The sequence below is a fragment of the Euprymna scolopes genome, chromosome 33, assembly GCF_053919585.1.
Source record: "Euprymna scolopes isolate OS-2025 chromosome 33, ASM5391958v1, whole genome shotgun sequence".
NCBI classification, from domain to species: domain Eukaryota; kingdom Metazoa; phylum Mollusca; class Cephalopoda; order Sepiida; family Sepiolidae; genus Euprymna; species Euprymna scolopes.
In genome coordinates this window covers 3,584,909-3,606,367 of record NC_136514.1, presented here as the reverse complement: position 1 = coordinate 3,606,367, position 21,459 = coordinate 3,584,909, and the positions used below count along the sequence as shown (strand labels likewise).

Here is a 21,459-nt window from a genome sequence, read left to right as displayed (position 1 = left end):
CAATATATGTTACTGTTTCTGTGGGTGGGGTTCTAACAGTATTTTGCATATATTTTTTTTATTTTTACGTAATTTTCAAAACTTTAAATGTTCAGGTGCCAATTTGCGGCCATTTTCCTTATTCTTACATAACACACGTCACTATATGGTTTTCGGGCCGAATAAACGTTTTAAAATGAGTAAAACCACCCAAAAGATTTTCCAAATAGGTAGAAGAGTAACTTACCTTTGATAACATTTATTTGTTATATATTTGAATTTTTATCACTTTTTTCGTACCAACATGTAATTGTAAAACAAACCTGCTATCCCGAAAAATTGAGTCATAGGAAAACCCTAAAAAATATCTTAGTGACCCCTAAAGTTTGAAATTTCTTTATGATCTACACACCCACTCTCAAACCCACGGTTCGAATTCTTGCAATGCAGAACTAACCCCTCTTTTCCTTAGTAGAAAAAAACATTCAACACTCGAAGAAGGTCGCAGGGTACAGCGACCGACACGTTATGCTAATGACACCCAATATGAGAATAAGTGTCCGATTAATCCAAATAATACAAACCTGACATCTCGTCTCACAACACACGCAAAGCATCAACCATTTCGCAACAAATTTGTTCGTCGTGCGGGAAGTTTCTGCACTTGTCCACTCCAACTCCTATCGTGACTTGAACTCAAGTTAAAAACGGCTGATTAAAACAATTAAAAATAGATTTTAAAAAATAAAAGAGAATTTAGGAGATCTTCGTAATAAGTAAGGCGTAATATACATGCTAAGCTTAACATTCACGAACAATATGAACTGGAACAAATACATTGAGGACATTGCAAAGGCTGCTGCAAAGAAGGTGGGCTCCCTCTATCAAGCTAGAAGACTACTAACACCTGAGAGTATACTGTACCTCTACAAAGCCATCATTCTATTCCATTGACAGCACCCTCAAAATGCATCGCTGGATTGCCACCAAACGTTCGCAGGGTGATGAAAACAAAGTTTCTGGCCAAGGTTATTGTCTTTGGTGTGGTTTAAACTGAAGGCCACATCATGCCACCTCACATCTTTGAAGTCGGCTTCAAAGTCAACACCAAAGTGTACCTGGATGTGCTGAAGAGTTTGGTGATCCCCTGGTGCAATCAGGTGGCTGCTGGCAGATTCTGGGTGTGACAACAGGGCTTGGAGCAGAACTTTGTGCTGACCCACAAGTCCAAAAAGTCCAAGACTTGGCTTCAGAAAGAGTGCTATGACTTTGCGCCCTTCTCTCACTGGCCCCCTCCTACTCCTACCTGAACCCGAAGTTTAACCGAGGGGCTTTTGCACCTTGATAAGTAGTGACTCATTAGTAAAAAAACGGAATACGAAGACTACCCACACCTGAGAGTATCCTGTATATCTATAAAGCCACCATTCGCCCATGCATGGAGTATTATTGCCACATCTGGGCTGGTGCGTCTAATACTAGCCTCTCTCTCTCTTGGATAGCCCCCCCCCCAAAGGATTTTCAATCTAATAGGTTCCAATTTGTCAACTAAGCTCCATCTCTGTCCCATCACCGCAATGTTGCATCTCTGTGTCTGTTTTACAAATATTTTAATGGAATGTGTTCTGATGAACTTGTTGCCCCTTGACGTACATATCCCAACAAACCCACTTTTTTTTTTTTACATGGGGGTCACCACTTATCAAGGCCCGAAGGCCACTCAGGAATAAGGGTTATTGCGTGTACAGTAATCAATGAGATAGTATTGTAGTAATCATTAGTATTGGGGGTTTTGATAGAGTTTCTTACTAAAGGGGGCGGTTTGTCAGGAGTTTGTTTATGTTGGACTTGAAGACATACAAGTTGTAGTCAAGTGGGAAACGGGCAAGCGGCAGAGAGTTCCACTTTTAAAAGAGAAGCTGCAGTTACCTTTATATTTTACGGCAAGCGGCAGAGAGTTCCACTGGCGTGCAGTTCTAAGAAAGAAGCTTTGCTCATGGAATCTACGTTTGGATTTAGGCACAGATAAAGAGTGGGGAAAATTATTGACAGTAGTTTTAGCCAGACGGGTGTTTCTCATGAAAGATTGGCGAGGGGGGGGGACGAGGGATTTGAGCTCAGACGAGCACCTGCCATGGAAATAACGATAAAACAAAAACGGGCTCGTAATGTCTCTTCTGTGGGAGAGAGGTTGCAGGGAAGAGAAAAGGCCATCCTCCATTAACCACAAAGTCTATTTTGTACTCTGTCAAGGCAAGATAGGCTGTTTTTAGCAGCTCCTGCCCAGATGTGGCAGCAGTACTCCATCCTTGGACGTACTTGGCTTTTACACAGATAGAGAATTTTATCAGTAGTGAGATATCTTCTGGAGCGGTAGAAGGATCCCACCATTTTCCCAGCATCCCTGGCAACAGATTTGATGTACGTGTTCCATTTCAGATCAGGAGTAAAGGTCACACCCAGAAGCTTGTCAAAACATGGAGCCTCCCCAAGACAAGAGCCATCCATTACAATTGATGCCAGATGGGGATCAGAGCATTGATGATGTAAAGATAGAAGATTGGTTTTGGATGAATTAAAAGTGACCAGCCACCTCTTCCCCCATTGTACCACGTGCTCAAGATCAGAGGAGAGAGAATTAGAGAGAACTTTGTCATTTACAGCCTTTGATGTGTTGCCATACATGGTCGTGTCATCAGCATAGATGTCAACGAACGATTTAAGTATGTATTTTGGGAGATCATTGATGTAGATCAGGAAGAGAGTTGGGCCCAGGATGGACTCCTGAGGGACTCCAGCATTAATACTGTGGGCCTCTTATTTCTGCCCATCAACCACTACTCTTATGAACCTATCAGAGAGAAATTATTTAATAATTGAGAAAACATTTCCAGTAATACCGTAGTTGGAAATCTTATGAAGTAGGCCCTTATGCTATACCTTATCAAAGGCCTTTGATATGTCAAGAGCAATTGCCTTGGAAAGGAAACCTTTGTCAAGAGATTCACTAATCCTATGTGATATAACCGTTAGCACATCTACTGTAGATCTTGCGGAGCGGAAACCATATTGCATGTCACTAAGAAGGTTGTTTCTGTTGAGGTGGTTGACTACTTCTTTATTTAATATGGATTCTAACAAGTTACTCATGACACACAGGAGACTTATTGGTCTGTACTGAGAGGGAAATGACTTTTCACCTGAATTCTTAAATACAGGGCATACTGATGAGGTTTTCCAGGGTGTTGGAATGCACTTCTCCTTAAGGCAACGTTTAAACAGTTTTGTAAGTATGGGGGCAATTTCTGGTTGGAGCTTTTTCAGCACTATAACTGGAATGCCGTCAGGGCCAGTTGCTTTACTGGAATCAAGGTTGTTGATTAGCTTAGCGACCTCACGCACAGATATTTGTATGTTGCATAGCATGTTGTCTGTTATAGGAGGAAATACAGGGAGTTGATGGTCTTTGTTGCATAGGGTAGAATTAGCTGCAAAGTTCTTGGCAAATAGTCTGGCCTTGTCTGATGCTGACGAGATGACCTCAGGTCCATTGATGATAGTTGGGATAGAATGCACGCTTCTGTTCAAGATCCTGTTTGCTATTTGCCAGAACTGGTGGGAATCAAGCCGCTGCTCAGCTACTTTGGATTTAATAGACTGAGCATATAGCTCTCTTGCATGTTTTATTACTCTTTTACAGTGGTTACTGGCAGTCCTGAAAGCAGCTTTAGTCTCAGTACATTTTTTTTTTTTTGTAGCACATGATAAGGTAAAGCCGTAACAATTACCCACTAGTATGGCATCGAGAGGCCCTACCAGAAACTACTGTATGGTCCAGAATCCATTCACCAAATGGCAATACAGCAGCCCCAGTATTTTGCACCTGCTGATAGGACAGCCTCCTTCATGGTTAATCCAAGGTTCGGGTCCCTGACTATCAGGTGGATAACGTCAGCCAAGATGAAACGTTTACCTCCATCACCCTTACTAGTGACATGACCACAAGGATAGACATAGAAACAGAAATTTTCTGACATCTCAGGCTACTGTTTACAAAGTACTACCGGCCTGGAAAGTAGCTTTTTCTTCACCCTTTGTCAGAAAAATCATTCATTATCTACTCTCCATTAAAAAAAAAAAATAAATAAAATAAAATAAAATAAAATAAAAAGGTGAGAAGGACTTATTAATATCTACTTAGTATAAGTCCGTTGCCCCATTCCCGGCTTAGGCTAGTACTTGAAGATAGTCTCTCCCCTCCCATGTTAGTGCATGGATATTGTTTGCCTTTATCTAGGTCGAGCTGGGATGTTAAACCGTTCCAGCTCCACTCCATAATAAATATGCTATACTGGAACTTTTATCAAATTGGAAAAGTCTGGTTATTTTTAACTCGTTTAAAAAGCTGGTTACGAAGTAATACCTGTAGGGTTATGTATTAACTTTAGCTAGAAGTAATGCATACTTTAGGAGAAGAAAAAAAAAAAGCAATCAAATCTCACCGCTTCACCGTTGAGATCCCTAAATGCCAGAAAGCTTTCTACTCTAATAGTTTCTTCTTTCAAACAGCTAGACTTTGGAATTCCCTTCCTGCTACCTGCTTCCCTGATTGTACTTATATGCAGATGTTTAAATATAACATAAACCAACACCGTTAATCTTTTCTAGACATGTCCAAAATAGTAGCCCCTTACGTCTTAGTGGCGATATGCCTTTTTAGGGATGAACGTGAGTAAAAAAAGGCATAATTTAAAAATATTACACTAGTCCATTACAATGCTATTATGACTTGAACTCAGGTTAATTTAGAGCAATTAGAAATGGATTTATAAGCGTAAAAGAGATATAAAGTTATGTATAATTTACATACGAAGCATAATTATAATTTAAAAAAAATTTCAAAAATGCTTATTAAAATTCGCAATGATAAATAATATTACTTTGTTAAACTATTTTAAAATTGAAACGCTTTTCTGGTGATAATTTCTTAATTAATTGGCGTCCATATGAAAAATTATTAATCAACGATGAGGCGAAGAACTAGTGCATACTTTCTCTACCCTGCAACTTCTCTCCCACAGAAGAGACGTTGCGAGCCTATCCTTGTTTTATCGTTATTTTCATGGCAGGTGCTCGTCTGAACTCAAATCTCTGCTCCCCCCTCGCCAATCTTTCACGAAAAACAACCGTCTAGCTGAATCCACTGTGAAAAATTTCCCCCACTCTATATCTGTGCCTAAATCAAAACGTGGATTCCATGAACAAAGCTTCTTTCTTAGAACTGCACGCCTGTGGAACTCTGTTCCGTCTGCCTGCTTCCCACCGGACTACAACTTGGATGTCTTCAAGTCCAACGTTAACAAATTCCTAATGAACCGCCCCCTTAAGTAAACACTTCATCAAATCTCCACACTAATGTAATGTACTTGCAATAACCCTTATCCCTGAGTGGCTTCCGGACCTTGATAAGTGGTGATCACTGTGTAAAAAAAAAAAAAATACAATGAATTCATCCTCTTCAGTAAAGTCAAAATTCTTTGTTTTATCTCGCTTTAAGAATGAGATAAACCTTACGCAATTTCTAAATCTACTTAAGCATGAAACATGCCGCCCCCTTAAAGTAAGGGTGGAAGAACACCGAAAAGCAGTAACTAAAGGGGAGATGGAAAAATCGGGTATAGCCAACCATGTCTGGATGGAGAGGGGGATCATCGCCCCCTATGGGATGAAGTAAAAATAATAAACAGAGAGACCCACTGGAAAGTGAGAAAACTTAAAGAAACAGCTCACATGCTCGGACATAACAACCTACTGAGCAAACCAAGCATAGAGCTGAATGCAATTTGGACACCTCTGATAGAGAGAGAAAACCTTGAATAACAACATAGGTTTAACATTAACAAAAACCAACTAAGAATTGTCCTAGTGACATATGGCCGAGTGGTCCTAGACGTTGTATCAAAGTTTACAGTTACCCAAAGGTGCTGAGTTCAATCCTGTAACATTGAAAAACAGAGAATCAGCAACTATGTCCCAAAGCCTAGCTGGAGTCCGAACACGGTACCCCCCGTAATAATATTAAAGGGTTGGGTTCGAGACTCCTAACAAACCGTTCACCTGACGAAGGCCGGAGGGCAAAACGGCCGAAACGTTGTGACAATAACAACCAAGATGAGGAAGTCTGTCCGACAATCTCAATCAATGAAAACAACTCATCTCAAAAATACAGACAATTACTATGAACCATGATACTTGACTTTTGAATTTTAGACTTTAATTCAAGCCATTATATAAAAATAATGCATAAAGTCTACAGTAGGTTCTCTACAGTGCAATGCATATAATGTACTGTGGACTAAATCATTGCACGGGGGGGGGGCATGTGAAGCTTCCTCACGGTACACCGCGTTGGGTCCCTAACCCTAGCAGGCAATCAATCGATTTGATTAAAAAATGGATGTTCAACGATTTCGATAACAATAAAAATAGAACATTTGTTGATCCTAATTCAATCCCGGGTAACATCGAATCTCCCCACAAGAAAAATTTGATGAGAATAAAAAAGCCAAAGTGTTAGCCATTCATGTAAATCTCAGGAACAGAAGTGACATGTCTTCGATTGAAAGACAGGGGCAGAGTCTTAACCAGATTTTACGAAACAAACCATTTCGTAACCCAATTTGTAACTGAACCCAGGTCACCTTCAAGATTACCTGCATATTTCAACAGATTCTTAAGCTATGGGTGTCTACTTATAGAATAAAAAAAAAACTTTTTGTTTGCATCTGTGTAAGTTCGTTCTCCGAAACGGCTGGGTTGATTTTTTTTGAAAGTCCACACAAATCTACGTTAATTGTTTGGGAGTGTTCTTAAATAAGTTTTGTATCGAAATGTCTTCAATAAGTATCGAATCGATAAAATCCGATTAAAGAAGGAATAATTCGATTTTAACCAAAGTTAACACCCTTATACAGCCTAAGATAACAAGTACAAATAGACTGCAATGTATTGTGGACTAAGTTACTGCGGGGAGACAGGTGAAGCTTCCTCTCGCTAGGCCTCCGACTATAGCAAGCAATCAATCGATTTGATTGAAAAATGGACGATTTCACCGATTTTGATGATAATAAAAGTATCGATAGTGTGGAACGTTCGTTGATCATCGTCCACTTCCGTCAACGTCAAATCTCCCTGCTAGTCAATATAAAAGGTTATCCTATGTGAGCTATCTGTCAAATTTGACGAGCCTCATCTACCTTAAGTGACTGATTTTAAGACATCAATGGACCACCTTTGCCTCTTTTCTTAGTTAGTATAAACAGTTTCACTGAGCTTAGTAGTAAAACCACACGAGATGAGAGGGATAACTGTTGCCCGTGGAGCAGTCCTCCCCTATCCGCAAAGCCAGAGGATCCAAGAGAAAGACAGTTGATACAGCTTGACTAACTGCATCGCAGGAGTTGCCGGTGATGACAATATAGAGTCAAGACGTTTTAGGGACTCCATCTCTGGATTTTCTGTTGGTGTTTACTCCATTCGCTTTTCCCCTGATGAGTAATCTCGCAAGGCAACAGAGGTTTTGAATCAGTTACCTTCTCCTAGGTTAGGTACCAGCCAAAGTTGACGAGCTCCATATGCCTGAAGTGACTAGTTTTAAGTCACTTTTGCCCCTTCTCCCAGTTAGTATAAAGAGTTTTGCCGGAGAAGGCCAGGAGCTGGACTTAGTTGTCAGAGGCTATTTGAGATGCCCTCCAGGAAGAGGGAGCTATCCCTACTACAACCCTCGGTTGTGACAACCTTTGAAACCATATATTGCAAAATCTACATTACAAAATAGATTAGAAACGTGAATTCGACACGCTAGCAGCTTCTGGAATTGTAGAGCTCTGTTAGTGAACGATGACGGATCTTTTGTTTACATTTTTTCATTTTGATTCGACAAAGAATTGTATTAAAAACTGTATATACCCAGCGTTAGGCGGAATGCGCTAAAGTCACGTTAGTTTTCAAACTTTCTCTGTTTGGATATTTTTTAAACGTCTACAAAATCGAAATAAATTTTTTTAGTTGTAAGGGAGAGAGTTCATTTTATGTTCTTAAATAGAAAATTAAAGATATGAGTTTTTGGATCCTAATTTAAAAATGTTTCCATAATAAGAGTTGTTCGAGCAGGATTATATAATAATTAAAAAATAAGCTTCGTTATTTTTTAATTACATCATTTTAGTGATAATAATATAACGCAAAACTCGTTAGAATTCGTTAGTAAGAATCAAAGTTAATCAAAGTCAAGCAAAGTTTTATTTGCACAAAATTTCGAACCGAACTTTATTTACCTCACGGGTGTAGCATGCTCTCGTTACACCAGCCATGATTGGACAAAGGTCCTAAGTAATTCGCAATTATTATTTTCGATCGCCGATACTGAGGATTGAACCTTCAGAAGAACATTTTACAACTGAATTTTTCTAAGTACTCTAACGACTGGGTCACGGATCATTGAAAGACACGAGAGCATAAAGTGAAGTAAATTAAGGATTTCGCTCGAAATTCTGAGCAGATTCCCGAATTAGACACAAAGACTTCCGAGTTCGATAGAAAGATTCCCGAGTTTGATAGAAAGATTCCTGAGTTCGATAGAAAGATTCCCGAGTTCGATAGAAAGATTCCTGAGTTCGATAGAAAGATTCCTGAGTTCGATAGAAAGATTCCCGAGTTCGATAGAAAGATTCCTGAGTTCGATAGAAAGATTCCCGAGTTCGATAGAAAGATTCCTGAGTTCGATAGAAAGATTCCTGAGTTCGATAGAAAGATTCCCGAGTTCGATAGAAAGATTCCCGAGTTCGATAGAAAGATTCCTGAGTTCGATAGAAAGATTCCTGAGTTCGATAGAAAGATTCCCGAGTTCGATAGAAAGATTCCCGAGTTCGATAGAAAGATTCCTGAGTTCGATAGAAAGATTCCCGAGTTCGATAGAAAGATTCCTGAGTTCGATAGAAAGATTCCCGAGTTCGATAGAAAGATTCCCGAGTTCGATAGAAAGATTCCCGAGTTCGATAGAAAGATTCCCGAGTTCGATAGAAAGATTCCCGAGTTCGATAGAAAGATTCCCGAGTTCGATAGAAAGATTCCCGAGTTCGATAGAAAGATTCCCGAGTTCGATAGAAAGATTCCCGAGTTCGATAGAAAGATTCCCGAGTTCGATAGAAAGATTCCCGAGTTCGATAGAAAGATTCCCGAGTTCGATAGAAAGATTCCCGAGTTCGATAGAAAGATTCCCGAGTTCGATAGAAAGATTCCCGAGTTCGATAGAAAGATTCCCGAGTTCGATAGAAAGATTCCCGAGTTCGATAGAAAGATTCCCGAGTTCGATAGAAAGATTCCCGAGTTCGATAGAAAGATTCCCGAGTTCGATAGAAAGATTCCCGAGTTCGATAGAAAGATTCCCGAGTTCGATAGAAAGATTCCCGAGTTCGATAGAAAGATTCCCGAGTTCGATAGAAAGATTCCCGAGTTCGATAGAAAGATTCCCGAGTTCGATAGAAAGATTCCCGAGTTCGATAGAAAGATTCCCGAGTTCGATAGAAAGATTCCCGAGTTCGATAGAAAGATTCCCGAGTTCGATAGAAAGATTCCCGAGTTCGATAGAAAGATTCCCGAGTTCGATAGAAAGATTCCCGAGTTCGATAGAAAGATTCCCGAGTTCGATAGAAAGATTCCCGAGTTCGATAGAAAGATTCCCGAGTTCGATAGAAAGATTCCCAAGTTCGGTAGAAAGATTTCCGAGTTCGGTAGAAATATTTTCGAGTTCAATAGAAAAATTCCCGAGTTTGACAGAAAGATTCTCGAATTCGACAGAAAAATTCCCGAGTTCAACAAGATACATCGGAGAAAGTTGGATGTTGCATCAATCAAAACGTTATGAAAATGCTACTCAAGATGAAAACAGTAGTCCGAAGAATCCAAATAATAGAAATAATTCTTTCTTTTATTATATACTAGTCGGCAGCTCGGCATTGCCCACTTGTACAATACGCTTAAACATAATATTTTTGCCCGGCGTTGCCCTGGTTTTTAGACGCGTGTGTGGTTGGGGGGGGGGAATGAAAACAAATCGAAGTCATAACCCTGTTTAAATGTTATATTAAAAAATGTTAAACAAAAAATCGCGTAAAAAAAAAAAATTAAAAAAATGAACGTGATGCAGTACGAACGGCCCGGCGGTGCCCGGGTGTTTGAAAAATCCCCAAAAAGTTTGAAGGAGGGGGTTTCGAACTCGAATCATTGAGGCGAAAGCGCCCCACCCCCCAAAAAACGTGATGAATTAACTAAAAAGTGAATTAGGTCAAATATCAATTCCGCAGTGAAGTTTGTTTTGATTTAGTTTCAGTAGTCACATCATACTCGAATTCTAAATGAATTTTTTTGTTTTCTCAAATTCTAAATGAATGTTTTTGTTTTCTCAAATTCTAAATGAATGTTTTTGTTTTCTCAAATTCTAAATGAATTTTTTTGTTTTAATTTTAATTTAAGTGTAATGCAAGTGAATTCACGATATCGTTGCGTTGTAATCTTTGTGTAAAAATAAATGTTGAGTTGAAAGTACTAATAAATAAAGGTCATAGTTAGATTTCACGGGTAGAATCGTTAAAACCGGAAGTAAAATCCGGTTAGTCTCGCAGATTGCGTCTTACACTAACGAAAAAAAAAAAAAAAGAAAAGCGAAAAGAAAACAATAATAGTAATCGTGTTTTTTCGTTTTTTTTTTCGAATTTTTTAATTTCTATTTTATTATGAAAAAAAAAAACAGAAAGACGTAAACGGCGTAAGTAAACTTGTACGATTCCAAACCAGTGTGTTTCCTCGTAGTGTACCTTGTGAACGCATCCGCTGCGGTGTAAATGGGGAGAGGGGAAAGGAGGAATCCAATAGAGAGAAAAGATGTTGCAACTTCCGTTGAATCTAAGCGATTTTGGCAGTGGACTCTCACCGGGAAAAATATAGGAATGTACCATTGTTGAGGATCTGTAGAGGTAATAGGCCTATAGCAAACGTCAGATAATGTGCTACAGTCTGTACGCATCACATTTGCATGTAATGTCATGATTTTTAATCCTATTAAGGTCAAAGTTGGAGGGGAAAAATGAGTTCATTTTATTTATATAGAGAAGAGAAGAGAAGATATAAGATAGAAAGAATAGATAGATAGAAGAAGAAAGAATAGATAGAAGAGAAGATAGAGATAGAAGATAGAAGATAGATAGATAGAATAGATAATAGAAAAATAGATAGATAGATAGAAGATAGATAGAAGAGAAGAGATAGAGAAGAGAGAAGAGATTACGAGGAATAATTTGCCCGGTAGACCAATCCGCAATATATATATATATATATATATATATATATATATATATATATATATATATATATATATATATATATATATATATACATGGTATTTGGGCTTGACGATGAATGCCCTGGAAAATTCATTTCTGATTAATGTTTAGTTTTAAAATATGCGATTTTAAATTATACATCTTCTTTTATCGTAAATTGAACTTATTAAAATAAAATGGTGACGTACACCTGAGCTTGAACAAGGGATCATTCGATCTGTATTCGAATGATCTACCACTAAGCTATATCTCCAGCTTATAACAGATTTTATTTTAAGAAGAAATGATTTTCTGAAATGTTATTATTTCTCTTGGCCGGTGTAACGTAAAATATTTCCCTGTAAAAATTATTATTTTCATGTATAAGAGAGAACGACGATTTTTAAGATTGGATTTTTTTTCTATTTTCGATACTTATCGGATTAATTTCTGTACAAAACATATCTAAGAACACTGCCAGACATATAAATTAGCTTTGTGTGAAATTTGTAAACGATAGGTTTGTTACATGATAAGGGCTGTCCCCTTTTCATGTAAGTATAAAAATGGAGAATTTAGTTTAAAATGAAAATGAAACAGCATAGGCGAAATTCGGACCTCGTAATCTAGTTTAGAAATAGATTACGTGTGAGAATTTAAAAATGTAAAACAAACATTTGTTTAGAATATAGATAAATATTTCAAGGAAAGAATGTTAACTATCAAGTTTGTTATGAAATTTTAAATTGAAAGAATGCAGCTTATAAGATAATGTTTTTAACATATTGAATATAGGTTAAAATTCCTTTTGTAGAAATAGGAAAAGTTTTGGACACGTATGTCCAGGACACGTGGAAAAATGCACGTTTTAACATGTGTATGACGTCACGGAAAATAGAAAGCTCGAGGGGTAGAGAAAAACTTGAGAGTTAGTCAGTCAGTGAGAAAACTCAGGGACAGTCAGACGTCTGGAAGCGAGACGTCACTTCAAGAAAAAATGTGAAACTTTGAATTCTTGATGATGGAATCACGGCCGTGTGAAGAATAAACCATCAAGTGTTTTTTGTAAAGCTCGTCTTGTGTCTGATGTTTCTTATACAAAGGTAAAGTCCAATTGTATTATATATTTGTGTTATATGTCTTTACATACACGTCTCAACATCATCATGTCTACAAAATGTCCTCACTCAAAGAGCTTTCTTCTTCTTCTTCCATTCAACGCCATTAAAGAATGAACATTTTAATATATAAGAATCTCTTATAACATGAACAATATATATCTAAGTCTCTTACAACAACTTATACAACTTCTCTCTCTCTCTGAGTCTTACAACATCCCTCACTGTAATAAGCATCTCTTCCTAAGACTCTTACTTTATCTCTAAGACACTCTCTCAATGAAATTCCAATATGTAACAGGCTCAGCCGTTTCGGAACCTATGAGGAAGGAACTCACTCAGATACAAAGTGACTTTTATAAAATAGTAGAGATTGGTCTTGGTTGTTAGGTTGTGTCTAACTAATGCATGAAATATGTCACCGATCTGTACACCCCCACCCTCCACACATGTACACCCTCACACACAGGTACACCCCCCACACACATACCACCACTTAAAACAAAAAACCGATAAATATAAAGTTGGCAGCATGTCATGCATTATTACTTTACAGCTGCCTAATCATTTAATGTTCCAACAGTATTTATCTTTCTGTCTTTCGACCTTTCTTCCTTTCTTTCGTTCCCATCCTCCTTTTATCTCATAACAATTCATCAACTGCGTCTCTTATTACATAAACTATATCATAAAGACGAAATAGTTTATAGTTGCAACCACACATAATTATATAAGAGACTCAGTCGGTCAGTAGATGATTCGATCGTTTCTTATTCTACAGGGTGGGACGATAAAAAGTGTCTCCTTAAAGCAAACAACACTACAGCTTTATTTTAGAACTTTTATTGAAAAATCAACTCAGGTAACTTGATTATGTAGCAGAGCTGAAATCTGTATATATATATATATATATATATATATATATATATATATATATATATTTTTACACAGTGATCACCACTTATCAAGGCCCGGAAGCCACTCAGAGATAAGGGTTATTGCAAGTACATTACGTTAGTGTGGAGATTTGATGAAGTGTTTAATTAAGGGGACGGTTCATTAGGAATTTGTTAACGTTGGACTTGAAGACATCCAAGTTGTAGTCCGGTGGGAAGCAGGCAGACGGAACAGAGTTCCACAGGCGTGCAGTTCTAAGAAAGAAGCTTTGTTCTTGGAATCCGCGTTTTGATTTAGGCACAGATATAGAGTGGGGGAAATTTTTCACAGTGGATTCAGCTAGACGGGTGTTTTTCGTGAAAGATTGGCGAGGGGGGACCAGAGATTGGAGTTCAGACGAGCACCTGCCATGGAAATAACGATAAAACAAGGATAGGCTCGCAACGTCTCTTCTGTGGGAGAGAGGTTGCAGAGTAGAGAAAAGGGCATCCCCCACTAAGCCACGAAGTCTATTTTGTACTCTGTCAAGGCAGGATAGGCTGTTTTTAGCAGCTCCTGCCCAGATATGGCAACAGTACTCCATCCTTGGAGTACTTGGCTTTTATATAGACAGAGAATTGCATCAGTAGTGAGATATCTTCTGGAGCGGTAGAAGGATCCCACCATCTTTCCAGCGACCTTGGCAACGGTTTGCTCTTGGTCTTTTTAATATAAGCAACTCTCGATTCCTGAATAGTTCTAGAGGAAGTTTAACAAGATACTACCCTCTGGCAATTGTCAGACAACCTTTTAATGGTCAAACCTTGTTTGTTCTCCAGTTTAGTTAATACACAGCGTCTAATTTTAGCATATTTTGCTGATACCATACTTTGCACGAAAATAAGACCTTTCAAGTCGTCTACAGTTAAATCAGCTTTGAAATCGTTTATTCACTGTTGCCGCAAACATCAAATAATCTTGCTGGTTTTCCTTAACTATACTGAGACATTTCCATTTTTTATGAAAAAGAAACGTGTTTGGTCCAAATAGTTCACATAATAACTTAACTGTTTCTGAGAACTTCAAATCAATTGTTTTCTTGAGAAAATAAGAGCAACGCACCGTGTGCAGTTGCACATAGTTTCCTGAGTAATAAACGAACTTTTTTGCAGTTAAATACGCATTCATATTGTCTGTAAAATGCATAAAAATTTTATCATGTTCACATACATATTTAAAAGTTTCTATAGTAAAAAAGCATCATTTCAACAGCGTTTAACGATTGTAGTAGTTTTTGTGAATATGGATTATCTCCCTTGTTCTGCCGTTCTTCGTTTTTCATTAATGATTGTAGAAATTGTTGTTGCTGTTCCCTTTGTTGCTTTTGTTGCTGTTTCATTAGCTCCATCCTCTGTTGGTTGTCTATCCGCACTTTTAACATCTGTGCGGTTATATTTTTGAAGTCTTCCATTATTGGTTGCAGAACGTTTTTGTAAACTCCAGACAACGATATAAAAAAAATTATAACTAAAAAAGAAAAAAACAAAAAACAAAATAAAAACATACACACAAAAAAAACAAAAAACAGTAATTACAGTTTCTTTTCCAACAATTAAAAAAGTCTGAATTTTCGAGATAAGGGTTGATTGTTTGCATTACTTGTTTTCATTGTTCTAATCTTGAGTGATATTTGTGCGACGTTTCGGTTGGATTAGCCTTAGGCCGTCGTCAGGCATGTTGGTTTCCAACGAGAATAAATTATTACTTCAGATCAAAGTAAACACTTCGTCCCAAAATTCGAATATAGCCGTAACTTCCCAGCTATGATAGCTTGACCAAGTTAGATCGTATTTCCCTTCTCTCCCCTCCCTAACCCTAACCCTAACCCTAACCCTAACCCCTTCTCTCCCCTCCCTATTCCCTTTTTCTGTTACACCTTCTCCCTAACATTAACTACTCGCATTCACAAACTATACACCCCTCTCTTTCAGGGTTTAAATCACACCCAGATATATTTTATATACAAAATAAATGAACCTAAATTCTCGGTTAAATGTCGTTTGTTTTTTCGGTCTGATGAGGTGGGTCTCTCTGCATTGAGATTTAACTAAAACATGTATGCACTTATGTAACCAATAATGTTTGTTTGTATAATAAACACACACACGCGCGGGCACACGTGCGCGTGCGCTTTGTTAACTTTTGGGGCTCGACACGGTCAAATATTTCTGACACTTTTTTTCCCGTTCAGCACTTTCTTTTTCAGTTTCTAATCATTTATGTTATAACTAGGACTATGACAAGAGAATATTTTTTTATTTATTTTTTTTTTTTATTACATTTTCACCCCAAACAAGGCACATTGCCACTTTGGTGTAGGGGGCTACTATCAGGGGAAACATCTACTGGGGCACTATGTAGGGATTAGGGCAGCGAGATGTTGGTTCACGTTGCACTTGAACTTATGCATGTCAGTACAGTTGGGGAAGCAGTGACCTGGAATGGAATTCCAAAGTCTAGCAGTTCTGGGGAAGAAACTACTGGAGTAGAAAGATCTTTTACATCTAGGGATCTCTACAGTGTGGGGGTGGGATTTTGCAGCTTGTCGGGTCTGTCGAGGGTGTTCACGTCGTGGGGGCACAAGTGCTTGCAGTTCTTCAGAGCATTCACCATTAAAATACTTGTAGAACAGGCAGAGGGATGCAACGTTTCGACGATGGGACAGAGGCTGAAGTTTTGATGCCAGTTTAGGGCCTATCAGATTTGCGACTCTCTTTTGAACCCTGTCAAGGAGAGAGAGACTAGTAGCCGATGCACCGGCCCAAATATGACAACAATACTCCATACATGGGCGAATAGTGGCCTTATAGAGGTACAGGATACTTTCGGGTGTTAGAAGTTTTCTAGCACGGTTGATTAACTGTGTCTAACTTTGTTTTATCATTATTTTGATTCTCGAGTCAAAACAATGATAGGACAAAGTTAGACACAGTTAATCAACCGAGAACCACATCACTCTATCTAAAAACAACTGATATAAACTCGAGAGTCAAAATAACGAAAAAAAATAGTCTCTTGTCATAGCCATATATATTATACATATTAAAATCTATTACGTTTTTATGTTGATACCGATTGAAGCAAACGCTGATGCGTACAATTTTTTTTTTAAACACAACATTCCTCTTGCACAAACGAAAGTTCACGTGAATTATTTCGAAAGATTTTACAAGCAATGGCACCGGTCAAAAGCAAATTTCTTGTTTTACCGCCTTTTATTCTTATTTCGCTACATTTTGTGATAAAGAGCGGAGGACCGCTTGAAATATCATAAAAATGAAATAATCAATATAAAAAACCACAACATCGTTGTTATGCTTTATACACTCCATAACCTTTATATATATATATATATATATATATATATATATATATATATATATATATATATAAAAGTTAAAAAAAAAAAAATTTTTAACGATAAGCAATTTTGAATCGTTGCTTATTTTTGTTCTAGCTGACCGCCCGGCGTTGCTCGGCCGTATAATACGCTTTAACATGATATTTAATTTATATAGACTGCGTGTGTATTATTATAGAATTTATCCTCTATCAATGTTTGTATATTATCAGGAATAATTTGTCCCGTGGACTAATTTGCAAAAAAAAAAAAAAAAATAATTATAATGATAATGTTGTTCATCAAATTCCGTCTGTGTTTGTTTACAATATCACGTCAGCTGATATTTGAATTGACGATGAATGCCCTGAAAAAGTCACTTCTGATTAATGTATAGTTTTAAAATATGAAATCCTATCGGAACTTATGAGGAACTCTCTTTGTCTGTCTGTTTGTCTGTCTGTCTCTCCCTCTCTCACGCACGCACGCACGCACGCACACACACACAGTGATTTTTATGTAAGAGTGAAGATTTTAATTTTCGTTTTCTAAGTGGCGAAGAAGAAAGATTACCCCCCCTTATTTTTGTTTTGGCGTCGCCCCTCTTTTTGTAGGACGTATGTTTATTTATTTGGATAATATTTTATTTATTAAATATTTAAATATTTTATTTAGATATTTTGAAAATATTTTTACGTTCATAAAATTTATTGATGGGCACGTGTTTCTGTGTATTACCCGTCATACTCTGAAAATGCGCCGTGGCTCATTGGTAAAACGCTAGATTACTGATAGTGTAGTCATGAATTCGATCTCTGTTGATGGTGAGTCCACATTGATGTCATGTGATACCACGAAACACGTGTCCATGGATGTGTTTTATGCACATAAAAATATTTTAAAATATTTAAATAAAAATTTAAATATTTAATAAAATAATAAAACATATATTATTATTATTACAATTATTATTATTATTATTATTATTATTATTATTATTTGTATTTACATAAAATATTCTATATCTATTTCCAGTATTTACTCTGACAATGATCGACACGTAAGTAAAGCTAGGTAGTAAGTTTCGAAAATATGTGTGTCAATTAAGTTACACAGAATTTCTCGCCTTTCATGTTCGTGAGGATTAGTCAGGCTGTTGCATGGAATCGATTTTGCTTCGTGTTTTTATATGTTCTGGTGGTACTGGATTTGCTGGTCAGCCAATCAGATTCTTTGTTATTTACACACACATTTATCGTAGCCAGTGGGCGTGCGTTTACCAAGCAAAGGCACACCTGCTTCTTTGTTCTTTTTGGCGGTGATCTGGTTTCTTTTTTCTTTGTGTTGGGAAGGAAACTAATTTTAATATGGATGTTTTTCACTTAAGCCTTTTTAATACTAGTGTATTTGTTTATCTCTTATATAGGGGTTTCATTATTATTATTATTATTATCATTATTGTTGTTGTTGTTGTTGTTGTTATTGTTCCTTGTTAGGAAGTCTTATTAAAAGTGAGTCTTAGAGAGTCTTATTAAGAGAGATGTTGCGTTCTGTGTTCGTGTTATGAAGAGATTCATATATATAAAATGTTCATACTTAGAAGTGTAGTAGAAGCTCTTAGAGTGAGGAGTGTTGAGACAGTCTTAGTGTTCACATTGTAGATATGAGATGTAGAGACATTGTGTATGTGAAGACATTTTAAAACACAGGATATATAAGACATATAATGACAATTTCACTTTACCTTTTGGTAGAATTACAACACAAAGACGACGTTTATAAAAATACATGATGCGTTTATTTTCTTCTTCCGGTCGGTGGTTTTCTTAGTCAGGAATTCAAAGTTTTACATTCTATGTTTCGAAGGTGACCGTCTCGCTTCCTGACGTTCGACTCCCATCTCTGGACTTCAGACTGTCGTCTGTCGTCCTCAGACTCTCCCGCTTAACTCTAAAGCTACTAACTTTCCATTTTCCATGACGTCATACCCATGTTAAAACATGTGTCTTCTTTCACGTGTTCTGAAAATGCGTGTCCAAAACATTTTCCTTTATTTATATTTCCAGTAACCTATATTTCCAATATGTTAAAAACATGTTTATTAAATTATCCTATAGTTGCATTCCTCAATTCAATTTCCTAACGGAATTAACAAATGCACATTCCTTTTCTTAAAACTATTTTATCTCTAAGCTAAACAATGGTTTGTTTTTACATTCCATTTTCTAATTCTCTCTCGTAATCTATTTCTAAACCTAAATCACGAGGGTAATTGTCTGTATTTTTGAGATGAGTTGTTTTCATTGATTGAGATTGTCGGACTGACTTCCTCATCTTGGTTGTTATTGTCACAACGTTTCGGCCGTTTTGCCCTCCGGCCTTCGTCAGGTGAACGGTTTGTTAGGAGTCTCGAACCCAACCCTTTATTATTATTACGGGGGTACCGTGTTCGGACTCCAGCTAGGCTTTGGGACATAGTTGCTGATTCTCTGTTTTTCAATGTTACTTTTTCACTGCCTTCGTTCAGGATTGAACTCAGCACCTTTGGGTAACTGTAAACTTTGATACAACGTCTAGGACCACTCGGCCATATGTCACTAGGACAATTCTTAGTTGGTTTTTGTTAATGTTAAACCTATGTTGTTATTCAAGGTTTTCTCTCTCTATCAGAGGTGTCCAAATTGCATTCAGCTCTATGCTTGGTTTGCTCAGTAGGTTGTTATGTCCGAGCATGTGAGCTGTTTCTTTAAGTTTTCTCACTTTCCAGTGGGTCTCTCTGTTTATTATTTTTACTTCATCCCATAGGGGGCGATGATCCCCCTCTCCATCCAGACATGGTTGGCTATACCCGATTTTTCCGTCTCCCCTTTAGTTACCGCTTTTCGGTGTTCTTCTACCCTTACTTTAAGGGGGCGGCATGTTTCACCCTTGTAAACCTTTCTGCAACTGCATGGGATGGAGTATATGCAGTTTTTGGTCATGTTCTCATCCATGCGGGGCTTCACTCGTACTAGGTGTCGTCTGAGTGTTGACTCGCTTTTGAATACCGTCCTGATGTTGTAGGGGGCACATATTCTCTGAATCTTTTCGGAGATGCCTCGTATGTATGGTAGGCAGACCGTTGGAGGTTTTTGGGTTTCATTCTCCTCTCTTATACTATTAACACGTCTGGTGGATAGTATGCTATCGGGGTAGTTGTTACGACGGAGGGTATTCTTCAACCTGACCATTTCTTGGTGGTATGTAATGGTGTCGCTACTTATTGTCTCTGCTCGATGTTGTAAGCAGCGTGCGATTCCATGTTTGATACTGTATGGGTGATGGGAGTTGAAGTTTAGGTATTGTCCGGTGAAGGTAGGCTTGCGATATACGGATGTCTTAAACCCATGCTCTGTGCGTGATATGAGTATATCAAGGAAGGCCAGTTGGTTATCTTTTTCTTTCTCCATTGTGAACTGTATCGATGGTCTTATTGAGTTCACATGATCGGAGGGCAAAACGGCCGAAACGTTGTGACAATAACAACCAAGATGAGGAAGTCAGTCCGACAATCTAAATCACGAGGTTCGAATTTCGTCTATTCTATTTCATATTTACATTTAACTAATTCCCTATTTTTATACTTACATGAAAAGGGGACAGCCCTTATGTAACATATCAATTAATTATTATAATTATGAATATCATTTTTGTCATTGTTTTTGTTATTATTTATTAATGTATTTTGTGCCTGTTGTTATTATAACGTAGAATTCATTTTATGCATATACGTTTGTTATTTCACTCCTGCAATTTAATAAATTTTGGAGTTCTTCAAAGTTAAAAATAGCTCATTCCTCATTGAAAACATAGTCTATATATTTCGCCACAGTTTCTACATGGTCCGGTTTTCCGCACTATTTTCCACTCTTTCCTTGAGCTTCCAGTAGTAATTCGTTAATACTGTCTTTATCATTTTTAAATGTACTTCTGTGGTCGTGATATCAAGCGTATGTAGAAATTAGACGTACCGTAATTCAACGCAATAGACTGACGAATCCTCACGACGGTTGAAAAGCGGAAAATTCTGTGTAGATAAACTGCCATATATATTTTCTAACCTTACTATATATATATATATATATATATATATATATATATATATATATATATATATATATATGCATGTTCCACCGCCAAACCGGAAGTCACATAGGTTTTAATTAAGGCTAGACAATCGAAAAAAGGGGATGACTTTCGAAAATATCGGTGAAAAAAGCGACCCCTCCCTGTAGAAAAGTGCTCAGTTGAGGGTGAAGAAATTATTGTTTTTAGCCAATTTTTCGGTATTTGTCGTCTGAAGGGTCGAGCTTCAAAACGATACTAATTTTGTGAAAATTCATCGCCTCTGTCTAAAGTATTAGGCAGACATGCAAACATACATACATACATACATACATACATACATACATACATCTATATATTGGTAGCTCAAATTTTCGACTCAAACCGATTAAAAAGCTTGCCCTATCTCTTTATGTAATATTTCAAATGTTTAGACGAGAAATTGTCTAAGTAATTTAGTAGAAACCGCAGAGGTCAAATCTTTTAAAACTTTAACCCCTATTACGGCCTCTTAACATTTATTGTTTTGGGCTCAAATCAGATCCAAGGAAAATAAGCGGTCAATTTTTTAAAATTTGACCCTTATTGACCCCTTAAAATTTAT

General features: G+C 37.3%; 1 protein-coding gene across 2 annotated transcripts in view; it reads left to right on the top strand.

Moving 5' to 3' along the window:
- LOC145258096 (b(0,+)-type amino acid transporter 1-like) overlaps positions 1-21,459 on the top strand; it is a 131,240-nt gene that overhangs the window by 41,361 nt on the left and 68,420 nt on the right. Inside the window, exon 1 of one of the 2 annotated variants that reach the window (XM_080115835.1) lies at positions 12,289-12,460. The exons of the other annotated variant lie outside the window; for it this stretch is intronic. The gene's annotated coding sequence lies outside the window, so the exon portion shown is untranslated. Of the gene's footprint in view, positions 1-12,288; positions 12,461-21,459 lie in introns of those variants that run through there. 2 annotated transcript variants of the gene reach the window in all.